The sequence below is a fragment of the Equus quagga genome, chromosome 4 (genome assembly GCF_021613505.1).
Source record: "Equus quagga isolate Etosha38 chromosome 4, UCLA_HA_Equagga_1.0, whole genome shotgun sequence".
Taxonomy (NCBI): domain Eukaryota; kingdom Metazoa; phylum Chordata; class Mammalia; order Perissodactyla; family Equidae; genus Equus; species Equus quagga.
Window position 1 is genome coordinate 137,086,612 of NC_060270.1, and position 20,641 is coordinate 137,107,252.

Genomic DNA, 20,641 nt, shown 5'->3' on the forward strand with positions numbered 1-20,641 from the left:
GGGGCCGCGTGCTGCGCGCCGCCGGCCCCGGGGACCCCGACCCCGCGGGAGCGGGCCGTGCTGGGCGTGGTGTCTCGCCGTTTTTAGCTGTGAGGTAATGCGGGGATGAAAATAATATTTTAATCGCCGGTGACAGTGTCTGTTACGAGGTCTTTGGAAGCAGAGCGGTGAATTATTTTGCTGAATATAAAGCGGATTTGGCTTAAAGAGAGCGTCAACTGGAGAACACGCGCTGGGAGCGTGTTTTTAGATTTAAATCACTCTTGGGGAATCCATGTTACTTTCATTATTCAGAGGTTGTGCCGAAGGAGCTGAGTCAACGTGGAGGAAGCCAGCCTGGGAGTTTCTCACTGTTCATTGTGAGGGTGGTTCTGCTCCGGAGCCTTTCAGGAATTATGTTACCCTCTTCTCAGTCTGGACGCGCGTGCTTTGTATGCGTTTGGAATTACTGTTGGTTCAGGAGTGTCTTCGATAACTTTGCCTTTAGTCCTCGGGCATCCGGTGGCTCTCGTGTCATTGCGACAGCTTTGACCTCACACTTCGAGGAGATCCGAGTCCTGAAAGTTCTTTGACGTTTTGCTGAGGCTTAAAGGGAAGTGGTAGTCATTCTTTCCCTAGGATATTTTGTTTTAATTCTCAGACCCCTTAGGAAGAGCCTCGTGTTCCCTTTGCAGTTATTTCTCAAGCAGTCTTCTGGTGATAGGGTTTTAGAAATTTTGGGGAGTGAGTTGTGCATATAATTCTTAAATTTCGTTTAGGGTGGCCAGATAGATTATGCATTTGAAAATGAGTAAAGAACGACATAACAGTTTTCCAGTTACTTTTTTATTTTGATTAGTGTGTACTTTTCGCATTCAGTAAGTTTCTCAGTGCTGTGTTAGACACAGGTTGCTTGCTTATTTCCATCTTTAAAGTCTGCATTGGGAAAATACTGAAAGGAGATTTGAAGTTTCCTTTTGTGCTTTTGATATTGTTGACTGATGTCTGTTATGTTTGTGATAAATGTATATGATTGTGTTAAAATAATTGGAACTTCGAATTGCATGTATTTTGAAACTGATATTTTAGTATTCTTAATCATCACACTTCCTTTTAGGGTAAAAATAAACATTTTTTCCCTAGATTTGTTTATACTGTGTTAGCTATTTAAATTCCATAGCCATAAGCCATGTGGCTACTGGAAAATATGGAGAGAGTAAAAAGGCCTTAAGGTTAAGCAGTCATTCTAAGAGCAGAAATCTCAGAGCATAGACTTTTCAATGTTCTTTGTCATTCTTAACCCTTTTTAGAGTGTAGATTCTCATTTACAGTTGACAGGCTTATCGTTTTGTGGTCAGAACTGATAAAAGTAAGAGAACATTGATTTAAAAATAAGCTTAAATTTTCTATTTGATAAGTAAAATGTTAGAATAACATCCCGTAGAAGGGGTGGATTAAAAGAAGCACTGGTTAAAAGTGCTTTTAGTCTTTTTTTGTTACTATTACATAGCACCAGATGCCAAAATTTGTGAAGCTGGATTTCAGAACTATAACAATAATAATAGCTGGTGTTTACTGAGTACTTGCTATGTGCCAGCGACTATTCTAATAGCTTTGCATGTATTTTCTCATTTGATCCTCATGACAATTCTATACTCCAGGTTTAATTAGGCTCCTTGCACAGAAAAGGCGAGTGAAGTACACAGAATTTAAATAACTTACCACACAGTTAGTCAGTTGTGGAACCGGGATTATAGCCTGCACCGTTACTTGTAATGATAACAACAACTTCTCATTCTAATTGGGAACATGAGATAGAGTAGTGCCTTCATCAGATCAGCCTTTGAAAAGAAGCAGAGACACTGGATCTTGGTACAGCGCTGGTTATGCAGATCTCAAGGTTCTAAGTGTGTAAAACTTTGCCTAATATTGGAGTGACTAGTGCAGTTTCATTAAGTGCAGAGTGACTAGAGAAGGCCTGTGTGGATCTGGGATACATAGATGCAGTGATGTAACCAGACAGGTGCAAATAGTGCAGCTGAACAGGAAAAAAATACTGGAACACTGACTGATATCACATCCCTCTTTGGGGTCATGGATAAATCCTCATTTCTTTTGAATCCCTCTTTCCTGCTTACTCTAGCTAGTTCTTGGATTCCTTGATTCTAAGAACAGTTGATATGCAAAAAAATAGAATTTATACAAAATGTGTGTGTTTGGTTTATAAATGAATTCTTAATTTTAATCAAAGGATACAGTCCAGTGCAGTACTTACTTAAGGGTCTGCTTCTGTAAAAAAGAATTTTTTTCTGAAAAAAACAGTTACCAAGCTTTATTGAGGTTGTGATGGATACAGGTTATATTATCTGACCCTATGTAGCCCCCTCAGCAGGCTTGGCCACCCTTTTCCTCCAGTCTTACTTCTTGTCCTCCTCCTTTTTGTCCTTGCCATCCTTGGTGGCCTCGGAGGCCACGTAGCCCATGGCATTTCAGATGGCCTCATTGTTGGGATTCACGCCTGGAAGGTTCTCTGGGACACTGAAGGAACTCGGGGTCCTGTATCTCATTATAATCCGCCTCCTCTTTGGCTGGCTCAAATGTGTTCACGGCTGAACTGGCATCAATGTCAGCTGCTTCTGCCTGGTCAATGTCAGCTGCCGCTTCTTACATTTGAAATAATTCACTTGACTAGATTTCAATTTTACATACATCTCTTTAGGAGTACATACTTTGTCAAAAGCAAGATTCACCTATTTAGTTAGAGTGTTCCTGAGCAGTTAATAAACATTGTTAAGGAACAGGAAATTTAGTACTGTTTATTTTAATGTTTCTCAAGATGAGGGCACTGCAACAGGATCACCTGTGGTTCTTGATAAAATGCATATTTCTGGCCCTACAGTTTAGATGTACTGAATGGATCTCTCTGGGACTTACATGTTTTTTTAGAACTTAAAACCCAAAAGATTATTACTCAGGGAAGTTTGAGAACCACTGCTTTATATAATCAATCTTGATTGTTTGGATTTTCTGTATATTGTGATTCAGCTTTTGCTGCATAATAATTGGCAACCACAAATCATAGTGGCAAACAGCAATAAGCATTTATTCTGTTCCACTTGTTACATTCTGGTGCCCAGGCTGGAGGGAAGGTAACATCGCTCTGGGGGAAGCTTGTCCCATGGCAGTGGCAGAAGTGCAAGAAGACACGCCCAATCCCGCCAGCCCCTTCAGACTCTGCTACTCTAACATCCCGTGGGACAAGCCCGAAGACAAGGGGCAGCAGTACAACTGTGCCTATAATGAGGCCGTGGTAACATATGGATGTATAATACTGTTGCTGGGGGGTGAAGAATTGGCACCTTCAGTCTACCACATACCATCAGGGAGATAGTCCAGGAAAGGGCCCTTCTCTTACCATTTGAACAGGGCCAAACTGTTAATTTGGCCTTTGCATAAAAATTACACCACTTTTATTCTCTACAAAAGCTATCCTGGCATGTGGGGTGATGTGGTGTTAGTAGTATTGGTGTTGGTGTGTGTATGAAACGTGCAGAGAGAGATTTATTTATTCCACACAAGGACAACAGCTTTCCTTCATTAAAGGCCAGCTTTCTTAACAGTGAAAGAGAAGAAATTGAATATTGATCTCTGTTGGGTAAATTCTAACTGTGAAAGGTACAGAGTGAAGTCAGTATAAATCAGTTAATTTTGTCACTGACCATACCACTTATTTTGGCACTTACTAATATATTATATTAGCCTTGCTGTTGAATACTAGTTTTATGTATTTGCCTTGTCCTTCCAACTGATAATTGCTTCTAGAGGACAGGGTTCATATCTTAAATTATTTTGTAATCTGCTATATTGCTATGCACATAGAAGATGTTTAAGATATACTAAATGGGGGCCGGCCCGGTGGCACAGCGGTTAAGTACACAGGTTTGGCTTCGGAAGCCTGGGGTTCGCCAGTTCGGGTCCTGGATACTGACCTAGGCACCACTTGGCAAACCATGCTGTGGCAGGCGTCCCACATATAAAGTAGAGGAAGATGGGCACGCATGTTAGGTGAGGGCCAGTCTTCCTCAGCAAAAAGAGGAGGATTGGCAACAAATGTTAGCTCAAGGCTAATCTTCCTCAAAACAAAACAAAACGACAAAAAAAGAAATACTAAATGACCGACTTACACACGTTGGAGAGACTCTCTTATTACCAAGCTGTTTCCCTCTTCTAGTTAAGTGGTCTAGTCTTTGAATCTTTTCCAGAAGCAATGATGATAACTTTGGTGGAATTTTGAGTGCAATAGACTAGATTTGGTTTTTTTGGCTTTGTTTTTTTAAACCACTTTCTTTTTTGTCTGTGAGATGGATATGACAGCTAAGACTACTGGATTACAAGAATGCATATAATTTATGTATTGTCTGTGTGAGGTTAGAAATAAGCCTGTAAATAAGTGACACGAACCTTTTAGAATACATTGCCTTATCAGAACTATTAGAATACAACATTTATTGCTTGCTCTTAGTTACACTCAATACTGTAAGTGTTTGACCAGAAGTATTATAGATCCAGTTTTTATTCTGTTATGCACCCATGGGAGCAGCTAGAAGAGTAGGGGGGCATTAATAGAATAGATAACATATGGAAGGAGAACTAAAATGTCCAGTCAACAAACATTTGTTAATGTTTCCTTTGTGCAATTTCTTTTTTAAGTGTTGGTGGATACAAAGAAAAACAAGAAGGGCTGCCCGTCCTCCCCCATGTCTCATACCATAGCCTGTATCGCTTTCTGAAAGAGCATTAGATCTCAAGCTATTTGAAGCAAGGGTAGGCATTTTGCAAACCCTTAGCATTGTATTATTTCTTCTCTCTGCCTATCTTTCAGGATAAGAAATTCCTGTAGGTATTCTGCAACACAAGAAAAGGGACTATGTTCCCGTATGTCTTCTAAATGATCTCTACCCTCCTTTTATGTCTTTCTTCTCTCCCATCCTTCTTGAAAGAGCAGTGAACGCTTCTTGGCTTGTGTATCCTCAACCCTCAGCTCTTTACTTGCCCACCTCACCCCGTGATGTATGTTAGGTCAGCAGTGACTTCCTAATTGCTAAATCCAGTCACTTTTCAATCTTGTTTCCGTTGACTTTTCTACTTAGTTTGTTTTGGTCACCCCTTCCTTGAAACTCGCCTCTTCTGACTTTAGTGAGTTTGCATTTTTCTGGTTCTATATCTTTTCCATCCTGTCTTCTTAAATTTTTTTTTAATCTCCCTTAGATTGTCTTAAGTGTACTTTTCTCTTGCTGCTACTGCTCTCCCAGGCTTTAATTACCCCTGAAAGTAGATGATTTCTAAGTCAAACAGGCAAACTAGAATTGGAAGCTAGAAAGATTTGGATTCCTTCCTAGTGGTACCATTAGCCATTTACTTTGGGCATTTACTCTTTTGGTTCACTATCCTCATTTGTAAAGTAAGGAGTTTCGTCTGCATGATGCTTATAGTACTTATAGCACTTTTCTTATGGCATGAGAATAGCCAGTGGTAGACCTAGTTGCTAGTAAGTGTGTAGCACTTTGAATGATACGTTTGGTTATTACTGAGTATATAGTATTTTGAGTTTAGCTTAGGTTGGGGGAAACTATGGAATATTCTGAAATTTTGTAAAAGCACTACTTTGAAAGAAATGTAACTTAATTTTTTGCAAGTACATTTTATATCTTGATTTTCTATGTTGAATTAGGACTACAAAAGTGTTGTAAGGAAAGGCTTTTTAGGTATATGCTTTAATGAAAGTAGAAGAAGAATCTATAACTAAATATAAAGGATGCTTTAAAAATAGCTGGAATCCTAGAATTTTAAAGTGGGAAAGGACCTTAGAGTATACTTCAAATAGTTAGAAGTTTAGTTAAGAAGGTTAAACCTCTCTAAATCTTGTCAAACCTCTCTAAATCTTGTCTTTCATTTCAATTTAAAAATAAATAACGCGAGAGTCAGTTTCAGCTCAACCTTTGACCCAGTTATCATACATTCTAAATCAGTGCGATCTAATTAATGCCATTTTAACTTTAGATTAGTAAATTTTTTTCCCTCAAAGATTGGCGTCTGAGCTAACATCTATTGCCAATCTTCTTTTTTTCCTTCTTCTTCTCCCCAAAGCCCCCCAGTACATAGTTGTATAATCTAGCTGTGAGTGCCTCTTCTGGTTGTGGTATGTGGGATGCTGCCTCAGCATGGCCTGATGAGTGTCTGCACCCAGGATCCGAACCAGAGAAATCCCGAGCCACTGAAGCAGAGTGCATGAACTTAACCATCAGGCCGGCCCCAATTAGTAAATTTTTTAAATCAACTTTATTTAGATATAATTCTCATACCATACAATTCATCCATTTGAAGTGTCCAAGTAACTGGTTTTTGGTATATTACATTATTAACTTTAAAAAATTATGGTAAAACATATATAAGAAAATTTGCCATTTTAACCACTTGCAAGTGTACAATTCAGTGGCATTAATTACATCACAATGTGGTGCAACCATCACCAAAACATTTTCATCACCCCAAACAGAAACTCTGTAACGATTAAGCAATAACCAATTCCCCTTTTCTCCCAGCCACTGATAGCCTCTAATCTACTTTCTGTCTCTATCTCATCTAAGTGGAATCCTACCATATTTGTCCTTTGGTTACTGACTTATTTTGCTTAGCATAATGTTTTCAAGGTTTATCCATGTTGTAGCATGTATCAGAATTTCATTGCTTTTTAAAGCTGAGTAATATTCCATTGTACGTATATATCACACTTTATCCATTCATCTGTTGATGGACGCTTGAGTTGTTTCCAATAATTAAAAAATTATTATTTTGCTCTTATACTTAGGTCATTGATTCATTGAGTTAATTTTTGTATATGATGTGAGGTAGGGAGTCAATGTTATTCTTCTGCATGTGGAAATCCAGTTGTGCCAGCACCATTTGTTGAAGAGACTGTTCTTTCCCCATTGAATGGAATTGGCACTCTTGGAGTTGGCCGCAGATGTGTAGATTTATTTCTGGACTCTTAATCCTATTCTTTTGGTCTATATATCTATCTTATGCCAGGATCTTACTGTTTTGATTATTATAGCTTTGTAGTAAGTTTTAAAACTTCCTACAAAAACTTCAAGTGTTTAAGTAAAAAAAAACTTGTGTTACAACTTACTAACACTACAGGTTAACTTAACCTACAAGAATAACATAAAGATTTTTGTTAGTAGGCGTTTTATTTCTTCCTCAGTGAGATAAACTGAAAATAACTTGTTTTGACACACAGGAAATAAAATAATTTTTATCAATAAACCAGCCCTAAATAAACCATTGGAAATATTTTGGGGATTTCTGTTGTGCTCTTATAGATATGGTGTTTAGATAGATCTTGGCATGTAGTAATCCCTGTTTGGTAAATCATGAATTTATTTTCTATGTTTTATTTCTTGTTTCACAGTTGTACTAGTTGACCGAATTTAGCAATTGTGATTTTCCCCCCTCTAATTAAAAAAGATTTAAAACATACAAGAAATAATTCTGTTATGAATTCTTATCATAACACTGTTTTGTAGAGCATTTTTGGTTAGAGATCAGTTTCTAAAAATGAAGAGAAATTTACTGTCCTTTAAATTTTGATAATTACATTAATTTTCCTTATGTTCGTCCTTGCTTTTGTGAATTCATTTTTTAAACGCTTTTTGTTTTTAAAAAGATTGGCACCTGAGCTAACAACTGTTGCGAATCTTCTATCTCTTTTTTATTCTTCTCCCCAAAGCCCCCCAGTACATAATTGTATGTTCTAGTGCCTCTGGTTGTGCTATGTGGGGTGCCACCTCAGCATGGCTTGACGAGTGGTGCCATGTCCACGCCTGGGATCCGAACCAGCGAAACCCCAGGCCACTGAGGTGGAGCATGCAAACTTAACCACTTGGCCACAGGGCTGGCCCCTGTGAATTCATTTTTTTTTTTTTCACTATCACTTTTAGAAAAAAATTTTTTTTATTAAGATTATGATAGTTAACAACCTTGTGAAATTACAGTTGTACATCATTATTAGTCACGTTGTAGGTACACCACTTCACCCCTAGTGCCCTCCCCCACTCCCCTTTCCCCTGGTAACCACCGATCAGTTCTCTTTGTCTATATGTTGACTACCACCTATGAGTGGAGTCATACAGAGTTTGTCTTTCTCTGTCTGGCGTATTTCACTCAACATGATACCCTCAAGTTCTATCCATGGTGTTGTGAGTGGGACGACTTTGTTCTTTTTTATGGCTGAGTAGTATTCCATTGCACACACACACACACACACACACACACACACACACACACACACACACCCCCCCCCCCCCCCCCCCCCCCCCATATCTTCTTTATCCAATCATCAGTTGCTGGGCACTTAGGTTGGTTCCATGACTTGGCTATTGTGAATAATGCTGCGATGAACATAGGGTTGCATGGGACTTTTGCAATTGCTGATTTCAGGTTCTTAGGATAGACACTCAGTAGTGGGATGGCTGGGTCATGGTCATAAGATATTTTTATTTTTAACTTTTTGAGAAATCTCCATACTGTTTTCCATAGCAGCTGCACCAGTTTGCATTCCCACCAACAGTGTATGAGGGTTCCGTTTTCTCCACAGCCTCTCCAACATTTGTCACTGTTGGTTTTGGATATTTTTGCCATTCTAACAGGTGTAAGAATGGCGTTTTGATTTGCATTTCCCTGATGCTTCGTGATGATGAGCATCTTTTCATGTGTCATTTTTGAATTAGTTTACTGACATTTTGTTATGGGTGTTGCTTTTTCCTCTTGTGTTTTTAGATTTGTTTTTGGTGGTTTCATTTTTCTTTTACTTCTCTATTCTTTTAGAAGTAGTTACCATAAATACACATTCACTTTAAAACATGCAGGATGTTTTTTGAGCGATGTAGCTAATGGACCCAAAAGGAATTTCATTAACTAAGACTTAGAGGGTGTTGCCAAGGGATTTCGCAGTCTTTATCAGTGAAGAATAATATCATCTTGAAAGATATGAGGTAAAGATGTGGTTATTCTGCATTGTTTTTGAAAGACGTGATAATTTAACATCTTTTCATATTTAGCACTATATCAGCACAGTGATTATGCTTCTGAGGGTGACAAATGTAACCTAAGTAGAAGTAGAAAAAAGTAAATTTTCTTTGTTCCAATATGTTAAAAAGTGAAGCATATATAAAGGAGGTGAAGGGTCATCTATAGAGTTTTCTGAAGTAATTTTCTGTCTTGAGGCAGTTGTCAGCGTCTCTGGGGTCTTTGTGATGACCATCTAAGTTCTGTAGTGCTACTTTTTTTTAAATTGAAATATAATTAACATACAATATCCTGTTAGTTTCAGGTGTACATCATAGTGGTTCCTTATTTATATACATTGTGATCACCATGATAAGTCTAGTTACCATCTGTCACCATATAAAGTTATTATAATATTATCGACTATATTCCCTATGCTGTACATTACATCACTTTGACTTATTTATTTTATAAGTGGAAGTTTGTACCTCTTAATCCCCTTTACCTATTTAGCCTGCGCCCCTAACCCTTCCTCCCTTTATAGTTTGTTTCCTATATCTATGAATCTGTTTCGTTTGTTCTTTTATTTTGTTTTTTAGGTTCTACATAAAGTGAAATCATAAGTTGTCTTTCTCTGTTGACTTATTTCACTTTGCGTAATACCTTCTAGGTCCATTCACATTGTTGCAGATGGCAAGATTTCATTGTTTTTTATAGCTGAGTAATTTTCCATTATAGTCACACACACATGTATGCACGCATTCACCTCACATCTTCTTTGTCCATTCATCTATCGATGGACACTTAAGTTGCTTCCCTATCTTGGCTATTGTAAATAATGCTGCAGTGAACATAGGGGTGCCTATATCTCTTCCAGTTAGTGTTGTTGTAAATAAATACCCAGAAGTGGAATTACTAGATCATATGGTAGTTCTACTTTTAATTTTTTGAGGAACCTCCATACTGTTTACCATAGTGGTTACACCAATTTACATTCCCACCGGCAGTGCGTGAGGGTTTCCTTTACTTCACATCTTTTTTTTTCTTAAAGATTGGCACCTGAGCTAACATGTATTGCCAATCTTCTTTTTTCTTCTTTCTCCCCAAAGTCCCCTGGTACACAGTTGTATATTCTAGTTGTAGGTGCTTCTAGTTGTGCTGTGTGGGATGCCGCCTCAGCATGGCCTGATGAGTGGTGCTAGGTCTGTGCCCACGGTCTGAACCAGCGAAACCCTGGGCCGCTGAAGCAGAGTGTGTGAACTTCACCACTTGCCCATGGGGGCCAGCCCAACTTCACAACTTTGCCAACACTTGTTATTTGCTGTCTTTTTGATAATAGCCATTCTGACAGGTGTGAGGTGCTATCTCATTTTTGTTTTGATTTGCATTTCCCTTACAATTAGTGATGTTGAGCATCTTTTATGTGCCCTTTGGCCATCTATATATCTTCTTTGAAAAAACGTCTGTTCAAGTCTTCTGCACATTTTTTAGTTGGGTTGTCTTTTTTTCATGTTAAGTTGTATAAGCTCTTTATATATTTTGGATATTAACTCCTTATCAGATGTATGATTTGCAGATATCTTTTCTCATTCATTAGGTTACCTTTTCATTTTGTTGATAGTTTCCTTCACCGGACAGTGAAGCTTTCTAATTTGATATAATCCCATTTGTTTATTTTTGCTTTTGTTGTCTTTGTCTGAAGAGACTGGTCCAAAAAAATATTGCTAAGACTGATGTCCAAGAGCTGATTGCCTATGTTTTCTCCTAGGAGTATTTGTTTCAGGTCTTACATTCAAGTCTTTAATCCATTTTGAATTTATTTTGTATATGGTGTAAGATAGTGGTCCTGTTTCATTCTTTTCATGTAGCTGTCCAGTTTTCTCAACACCATTTATTGAAGAGACTTTCTTTTACCCATTGTATGTTCTTACCTCCTTTATCATAGATTAATTGACCATATATATGTCAGTTTATTTCTGGACTCTCTGTTTTATTCCATTGATCAGTGCATCTGTTTTTCTGCTAGTACCATACAGTTTTGATTACTGCAGCTTCATAGTATAGTTTGAAAACAGGGAGTATGATACCTCTAGCTTCATTCTTCTTTCTCAAGATTGCTTTGGCTGATTGAGCTGTTTTGTGGTTCCATACAGATTTTAGGATTATTTGTTCTAGTTCTGTGAAAAATGCCAGTGGTATTTTGACAGGGATTGCATTGAATCTGTACATTGCTTTGGGTAGTATAGACATTTTAACAATGTTAATTTTCCAGTCCATGAGCACAGTATGTCTTTCCATTTATTTGTGTTGTCTTCACTTTCTTTCATCAGTGTCTTATAGTTTTTAGAATATAGAGTTTTCACCATCTTGGTTAAATTTATTCCTAGGTATTTTATTCTTTCTGATGCAATTGTTACTGGGACTGTTTTCATAATTTCTCTTTCTGGTAGCTCATTATTTGTGTATAGAAACAACTGATTTCTGTACATTAATTTTGTATCATGCAACTTTACTGGATTCATTTATTAGCTCTAATAGTTTTTTGGTGGAGTCTTTAGGGTTTTCTATATATGGTATCATGTCATCTGCAAATAGTGACAGTTTTACTTTTCTGATTTGGGTGCTTTTTCTTTCTTTTTCTTGCCTGATTACTATGGCTAGGACTTCCAATACTATGTTGCATGTAAGTGGCAAGAGTGGGCGTTCTTGTCCTGTTTCTCATCTTAGAGGAGAAGCTTTCAACTTTTTTTTTTTTAAAGATTTTATTTTTTCCTTTATCTCCCCAAAGTCCCCTGATACATAGTTGTATATTCTTCATTGTGGGTCCTTCTAGTTGTGGCATGTGGGACGCCACCCCAGCGTGGCTTGATGAGCAGTGCCATGTCCGCGCCCAGGATTCGAACCAATGAAACACTGGGCCACCTGCCCCAGAGCACATGAACCTAACCACTCAGCCACGGGGCCAGCCCCGAAGCTTTCAACTTTTTACCATTGAGTCTGATGTTAGCTGTGGGTTTGTCATATATGGCCTTTATCATATTGAGGTATGTTCCTTCTATACCCACCTTGCTAAGAGTTTTTATCATAAATGGGTGTTGAATTTTATCACATGCTTTTTCTGCATCTATTGAGATGGCTGTATGATTTTTATCCTTCATTTTGTTAATGTGGTATATCACATTAATTGATTTGCAGATGTTGAACTGTCCTTGCATCCTTGGAATAAATCCCACTTGATTATGGTATATGATCCTTTTAATGTATTGTTGAATTTAGTTTGTTAATATTTTGTTGAGGATTTTTGCCTCTGTGTACATCAGGGATATTGGCCTGTAATTTTCTTCTTTTGTGGTGTCTTTGTCTTGTTTAGTATCAGCATAGTGCTGGCCATGTAAAATGAGTTTGAAGCTTTCCTTCCTCTTCAACTTTTTGAAATAAATTCAGAAGGATAGATATTAACTTTTCTTTGTTTTTTTGAGGAACGGTAGCCCTGAGCTAACATCCACTGCCAATCCTCCTCTCTTTTTGCTGAGGAAGATTGGCCCTGAGCTGACATCTATGCCCATCTTCCTTTCCTTTATATGTGGGACGACTGCCACAGCATGGCTTGATAAGCGGTGTGTAGGTCTGTGCCCAGGATCTGAACTGGTGAACCCCAAGCCACCAAGGCGGAGTGTGTGAACTTAACCACTGCGCCACTGGGTTGGCCCCTAACTCTTCTTTAAATATTAGTAGAATTCACCTGTGAAGCCATCTGGTCCTGGACTTTTGTTTTTTGGGAGTTTTTAAATTACTGATTCAGTTTCATTGCTTGTAATTGTTGATTCAGAGTCTCTGTTTCAACATGGTTCAGTCTTGGAAGACTGTGTTTCTAGGAATTTATCCATTTCTTCTAGGTTTTCCACTTTGTTGGTGTATAATTGTTTGTAGTAGTCTCACAATCCTTTGTATTTCTATGATGTCAGTTGTAACTACTTCCTTGCATTTCTGACTATTTATTTGTGCCCCCTTTTTTTTGTTAAAGAGTCTACCTAACGGTTTATCAATTCTTTTTTTTAATCTTTTCAAAGAACCAGCTTTTAGTTTCACGATCTCCATTTTTTTTGTCTCTATTTCATTTATTTCTGCTCTGATCTTTATTATTTCTTTTCTTCTACTAACTTTGGGCTTTGTTCTTTTTCTAGTTCTTTTAGGTATAGAATTAGGTTGTTTGAGATTTTTCTTGTTTCTTGAGGTAGGTGTATACTGCTATGAACTTCCCTCTTAGAACTGCTTTTGCTACATCCCACAGATTTTGGAAAGTTGTGTTTCCATTTTCATTTGTCTCAAGGCATTTTTTTATTTTCTTCATTGACCCATTGGTTGTTTAGAGAGATGTTGTTTAGTCTACACGTGTTTGTATTTCTTCCAGTTTTCTTCTTATAATTGATGTTTAGTTTTATGCTGTTGTTGTTGGAAAAGATGCGTGATATGATTTCAGTCTTCTTAAATTTATTGAGACTTGTTTTGTACCTTAATATGTGATCTGTCCTAGAGAATGTTGCATGTGCACTTGAAAAGAGAGTGTATTCTGCAGTTTTTGGATGGGATGTTCTATATATATTAAGTCCATCTTGTCTAATGTGTTATTTTAAGGCAAATGTTTCCATATTGATTTTTTGTCTGGATGATCTCTCCATTGGTATAAGTGGGGTATTAAAGTTCCCTGTTATTATTGTATTACCATCAACTTTTCCCATTGTGCCTGCTAATATTTGCTTTATGTATTTAAGTGCTCCTGTGTGGGGTGCATAAATATTTATGAATGTCATATCTTTTGGGTTGACCATTTTATCATTATGTAATGCCCTTTTTTGTCTTTTGTGATAGTCTTTGTTTTAAACTGATATGAGTATTGCTACCCCAGTTTTTTTTCTTTTGTTTCCATTTGCATGGAATATCTTTTTCCATCCCTTCACTTTCAGTCTATGTGTGTCTTTAGATCTGAAGTGAGTCTCTTGTTTTCCTACATATAGATGTCTTGTTTTTTGTGTTTTATCCATTCAGCCACCCTATGTCCATTAATTGGAGCATTTAGTCCATTTACATTTAAAGAAATTATTGATAGTTATGTACTTGTTGCCATTTTGTTAGTTGTTTTCTGATTGTTTTTCTAGTTCTTCTCTGTTCCTTTGTTCTCTTGGTCTCTTTCCTTGTGGTTTGATGGTTTTCTTTAGTGTTATGTTTGGGTTTCTTTCTCTTTACTTTTTGTGTATCTGTTGTAGGTTTTTGGTTTGTGGTTACCATGAGGTTCTAGTATATCAACCGATATATATATAGCAGTCTGTTTGGTTAAGTTTGAAGATACTCTAAAAGCATGTAGTGCTACGTTTGAAGGCCTCTCTCCCTTCCCTCCTTCCTATCAAGTAATCTGTATTAGATAAGGTGAAGTACCGCAATGAGTCTTTTCTGATTTATTTTCTTGGTTTTACATGAGTAAGCATTTTCTTTAATTAGTCATGATACTGATAAGGCCTGTCTTTGACATAGTCTTCTATATTAGTTTTTTGCCATTATACATTTTAGTCGTATGTAAGTTTATTTGGAGTGTTCATTATTTGGCAGATTAGAATGGAAGTATGTATGAAAAATGAGTAGAGTGTTTCTTTTCCTTTCAATCAGCTTGTGATTATATGTGAAGATAAAGCAAATAAAAGGCATAGATATGTACAGAGATGTAGTGGATATAGAAAAATATAGCAAACGAAAGATATAGTGAACTGTATGTGTAATAATATAAATATTATTGATGCCCAAGCAAGTAAAAGTCCTATCGTAGCAAACAAACATTTAAGAAATGTTTGTTACAAAGAGGTAAATGATAGCAAAAGAAGTTTTATTAATACTTATTTAAATATGTCAGCTTTCTTGTGTGAGCTATTTTAATTAGCTCTTTCATATATGTAAAACTGTTTTAGAATATTTTCTCACATAGGAACATCAACCAAGTCACAACTCTGTTTTTACATTCTTTGTTGAGTTTTCCCTAAGTCCCTAATACTGTTCTTTCATTAAATTTTGGAGGAATTTAACGCCATACTACTCATTTAGTACTTGATGTATCCCTGGAAGAGTTGTTTTTTTAATCTGTTTTATTTCCCCAGTCATATTTATAAACATTTGAAAGAAGGTAGTTTATATAGACCCTCTTCTTAGCAGAGGTCAAGGGAGTGTGCTATATTCCAGTGGTTCTCAAACTTTAAGATGCATCAGAATCACCTGGAGGGCTTGTTGAAACACAAATTGCTGGCCCCACCCATTGAATTTCTGAGTAGGTCTAGGGCGGAGCTTGAAAATTTGCATTTAAATTTCCAGGAGTTGCTGATAATGCTGGTTTGAATTCTACACTTTTGAGACCACAGCCATAATAAATGTCTGTTGAATGATATTGGTTGAACCAACATATTGGTCATGGAAGCTATTCTTGGAAACAGCTTTCATAACTCTGGGGATTTTATGAAAGTTTTTGAAAAGTACTGGTTTATTTGGTATTGGCCAGTAATGTGCAAAGGGTGGTCCCTGGATTAGCGGCAGTATCACCTTGGAAATTGTTAGAAATGCAAATTATTGGGCCCCACTCCAGGCCTTTGAAACAAAACCTCTGGGAGTGGGACCCAGCAACGAGTGTTTTAACAAGTCCTCTAGCTATTGTCTCTTTGTTTTTCCTGAGGGGGACCAGCCCTGAGCTAACATCCGCTGCCAGTCCTCCTCTTTTTGCTGAGGAAGACTGACCCTGAGCTAACATCTGTGCCCATCTTCGTCTACGTTACATGTGGGATGCCTACCAAAGCATGGCTTGTCAGGAGGTGCCACGTCCACACCCGGGATCCGAACTGGCAAAGCCTGGTCCGCCGAAGCGGAACATGCACACTTAACCACTGCGCCACCAGGCTGGCCCCGATAATATTATTGATATGATATGAGGGAATGACACTTCACCTCTGTGGTTTTCCTCTGCAAAACCCACAACCCTAGTCTGACTAATCAGGAGAAGAACATCAGACAGTCTCAAAATGAGAAACATTCTACAAAATACCTGACCAGTATTCCTCAAAACTGTCAAGGTTATCAGAGACAAGGAAAGTCTGAGAAACTGTCGTATCCCAAAGAAGCCTAAAGGGACATGGTGACTAAATATATTCTAGATGGGATCCTGGAACAGAAAAATGACATTAGGGGAAAACTAGTGAAATCTGAATAAAGCGTGGAGTTTGGTTAATAGCAATGTTCCAATGTTGGTTCCTTAGTTGTAACAAATGTACCATAGTAATGTAAGATGTTAATAATAGGGAAAACTGGTGAGGATTATACAGGAAACCATCTGTACTAGCTTTGCAGTTTTTCTGTAAAACAAAAACTGTTTTAAAATAAAAGTTTATGGGGGCTGGCCCCGTGGCCGAGTGGTTAAGTTCGCGCGCTCCGCTGCAGGCGGCCCACTGTTTCGTCGGTTCGAATCCTGGGCAGGGACATGGCACTGCTCGTCAGACCACGCTGAGGCAGCGTCCCACATGCCACAACTAGAGGAACCCACAACGAAGAATACACAACTATGTACCGGGGGGCTTTGGGGAGAAAAAAGGAAAAAATAAAATCTTTAAAAAAATAAAAATAAAATAAAAGTTCATGAAAAAATGTACATGCTTATTTCCTAAAAGTATAAACAAGAAGGAAAATAAAAAAATCATCATGCTTATCTGGTTATAGGGACCTTTTAATACCTTGATTTTCTTTTAAACACCTTTTCATGCACACTTTTTAATTTTTTTGTGAGGAAGATTGGCCCTGAGCTAGTATCTGTGCCAGTCTTCCTCTATTTTTTGTCTGTGGGATGCCGCCACAGCATGGCTTGATGAGTGATGTGTAGGTCCATGCCTGGGATCTGAATCTGCAAATCCCAGGCCACTGAAGCAGAGCCTGCAAACTTAACCACTATGCTACTGGGCCGGCCCCATGCACACATTTTAAAGTGATTCTATATATATATACACACATATATGTACATATATATACATGTACATGTGTGTAACTCTGTAACCTGCTTTTTTTAATGCTGATATATTGTAACCAGAACTACATTTAAAGTGTATATGTTTTTTGGGCTGGCCTGGTAGCACAGCAGTTAAGTGCGCACATTCTGCTTTGGTGGCCCCAGGTTCTCTGGTTCGGATCCCGGGTGCAGACATGGCACTGCTTGGCAAGCCATGCTGTGGCACGTGTCCCACATATAAAGTAGAGGAAAATGGGCACAGACGTTAGCTCAGGGCCAGTCTTCCTCAGCAAAGAGAGGAGGACTGGCAGCAGATGTTAGCTCAGGGCTAATCTTCCTCAAAAAAAAAAAAGGTATATATTTTTATAGGGGGGGAAAAAAGGTTTGAATATGTTTTAAAACTTGAATATATTCTCATTGACTCTTCGTATATATTTTTCTCAGGATATATTCAAAGTATATTTTTATATGCATTGTATTTATGCAAAAGGAAGTCCTTCATCTCCTTCAAATTGTGGGTCTGTTATCTTGTTTCTTTGAACTATGACATCTAATAAAGAAATTCTTTTTTTCCCTTATTGTATATAAGGAACCAGTAGATTTAAGGTACAGTTTGTCTACTATGGCTAGTGCCTTTAAGAGTCTATATTGTATGTCACATTACATTGCAACAAGATGTAAGGAGAATTATTTCCAAAAGAACTAATGTAAAAGTTTATATATGTGCCTAGAGTCCCAGTTTGCAACACTATCCATTGACCTTGCCTTGAGCACATTAAGTAAAGCTAAAATTCTTTACTCAAGTTATCAAGATATAATACAAAATTTGTATAATCATTCTCACCTTCAATGTGTTCACTGTGGACTTGACAGAAGAATTATGGAACATGAGAACGTATTGTGCCAGAGGTATTGGCCATAATAGTTTTAGATGGAGTTGGGTGTTTAGGGGAGTAGAAAGATCCTGTACACACATATCTATTTTCTCAGTTCCATGTCTGTATTTGGAAGGTTAGATGCAGATGGAGGGTGAGAAATTTCTGTTTGTTAAAGCCAGAAGGTCTTCCTGTTTATCTTTCAAGAAAGTAGTTTTCCCTTATCTCAGTGTCAAAAGTGTGCGTGATAATATTCCTTCATTTGTTCTCAGCAATTTAAGTGCAAAATAGGGTGATTTAGAGCAAAATGTGACCTAATAAATGACATGAGTGTGAAGGGATATGCATATCCCCATACTAATAATATATTTCTGACCAATAATGTAAACTCTCTAGTTCTTTTCTTTCATTTAAATGAAGAAATACTTGCATTTTTTTTACATTAGAGAAAAAATATTAGTAATCCCATGACTCCAACACTATATTTTGTTTTGGTGTTATTTTGTAATTTTTTAAAAAAGGTTTATATATTTTTGTATGGATGTGATTATATAATATCTATTCTATCTCAAGTTTTTTTTTCTTTTGGTGAGGAAAATTTGCCCTGAGCTAACATCCATTGCCAGTCTTCCTCTTTTTTTTTTTTTCTTGAGGAAGATTAGCCCTCTGCTAACATCTGTGCCAGTCTTCCTCTACTTTCTATGTGGTATGCCTCCACAGCATGGCTGGTGAGTGGAGTATGTCCGTACCTGGGATCTGAACCCATGAACCTGGGCTGCCAAAGCAGAGCAGGTGGGCACCCCACCTTTTTCTTTTTGCTGAGGAAGGTTTGCCGTGAGCTAACATCTATTGCCAGTCTTATCTTCCTCTTTTATTGCTTGAGAAAGATTAGCCCTGAGCTAACATCTCTGCCAGTCTTCTGTTTTGTATATGGGTCATCGCCACAGCATGGCTGACAAGTGGTGTAGGTTTGTGCCTGGGATCTGAACCAGCAAACCTGGGCCCCTGAAGTGGAACACACCGAAGTTAACCACTATGCCATGGGGCTGGCCCCTGTTTCAAACTTTTTAACATGGAATAATATGTCATAAGCAGTAGCTGTGTAATATTCCATTGAGCATTGTTTGTTATTAATTTTTGTTGGGAGATGTTTAGCTTGTTTCAGTTTTCTTCTCTTAATAAAAACAGTGCCATATTGAATACTTGTGTGCATATGTCCTTGTGTTTGGATTTATTTCTGAGTTCTCATCTTGACTATTAGTAGCATGACCAAATTTGATCATTTTTTCCTCCTTGAAACACTTTCTTCATTTATCTTCTCAGATGCCACACTCTTGGTTTTCCTCCTACCTCCTTATCTCCTTTGATAGTTCTTCCTTATGTCCCTCACCTCTAAATGGTATGTTGTCCCAGGACTCAGTTCTTGGACCTTTTCTTTTCTCTGTCTACTCTCCCTCCTTTGGTGATTTCATCCAATCTCATGGCTTTAAAAATAGCAACTAGGTGCTGACAAGTTTCAAATTTATTTCCATCCCAAACGTCTTTCCTTGAAATTCCGTTGTGTGTAGCTGTGTATTCAGCGTCTCTACTTAGATGTCTGATAGTCATCTCAAACTTAATATGCCCAAAACTAAACTCCTGAACTTCTGTAGTCCTGCTCCTCCCATAGTCTTACCCAACACAGCAAAAATGGCAATTCTATTATTCCCGTTGTTCAGGCCAAAAATTGAAGATAGCTTTGTCTCTTTTCTTTCTTTTTTTCACACTTTCATCCAGTCTGATAGCAAAAACTCTTGGCTCTACCTTCAAAATACATGTATTTAGAGTTTGACTACTTCTTATCACCTCCGCTGCTGCCACATTAATCTAAAAGCTACCATCTTCTCTCACTTGTAATTTTTCAGTAGCCTCTGTTTTCTCTAACACCTTTGCCCTATTACAGTCACTTGTCAATATAGTATCCTGCGTCACCCTTTTCACACGTAAGTCAGATAATGACATTTCTCGGCTTAAAACTCTTCTGTGCCTCTCCATCTCAATCAGAATAAAAGTCATAATCATTTACAATATCCTACACAATCTGTCCCCTACTGCTTATGACTGCATCTGCTGATCTCTGTCTTGCTCAACTTTCATTGTGCTTTTATTTATTTATTTTTTATTATTATTATTATTATTATTATTATTATTTTAAATTTGGATGAGTTTATTCTGAGCTGAAATCTGAGGACCATGGCCCGGGGCCTTTCTTCCCAAAGGAAGAAAGGGCACCGAAGAAGTGGGGTGCACATAGTGGTTATATACCCCCAAACAGGGTGTTTCACATGTGATTGAAAAGTCCCTCCCCCAATAGTCACAAGATTGCCCTGTCGCCACAGCGCTTGATGGACACAGCAGGTAGTGGGTCTGCTATCTTGATGGTCGTAGCAGGAGGCAAGTCTATTGTCTCGAGCTGGGCACAGCAGGTAGTGGGTCTGCTATCTTGATGGGCGTAGCAGGAGGCAAGTCTATTGTCTCGAGCTGGGCGGTCACAGGTGAGTGCAGCAATCAGTTCCTAGCCTAAGGAAAGATGCTTAATCCTTAAGGAGACGCCAACGTTGGGAGGGGCAGGGAAGTTGCACCTTTACCTCAAGGGCCTTTGTTCTTGCCATAGCGAAAATCTAAAGCAGATATACAATGCATGCTCAACGGCCAC

At 38.0% G+C, this 20,641-nt stretch overlaps 1 protein-coding gene across 1 annotated transcript in view; it reads left to right on the forward strand.

Moving 5' to 3' along the window:
- The window catches only part of BMPR2 (bone morphogenetic protein receptor type 2), a 212,650-nt gene that overhangs the window by 542 nt on the left and 191,467 nt on the right, over positions 1–20,641 (forward strand). The gene's annotated exons all lie outside the window — the stretch shown is intronic.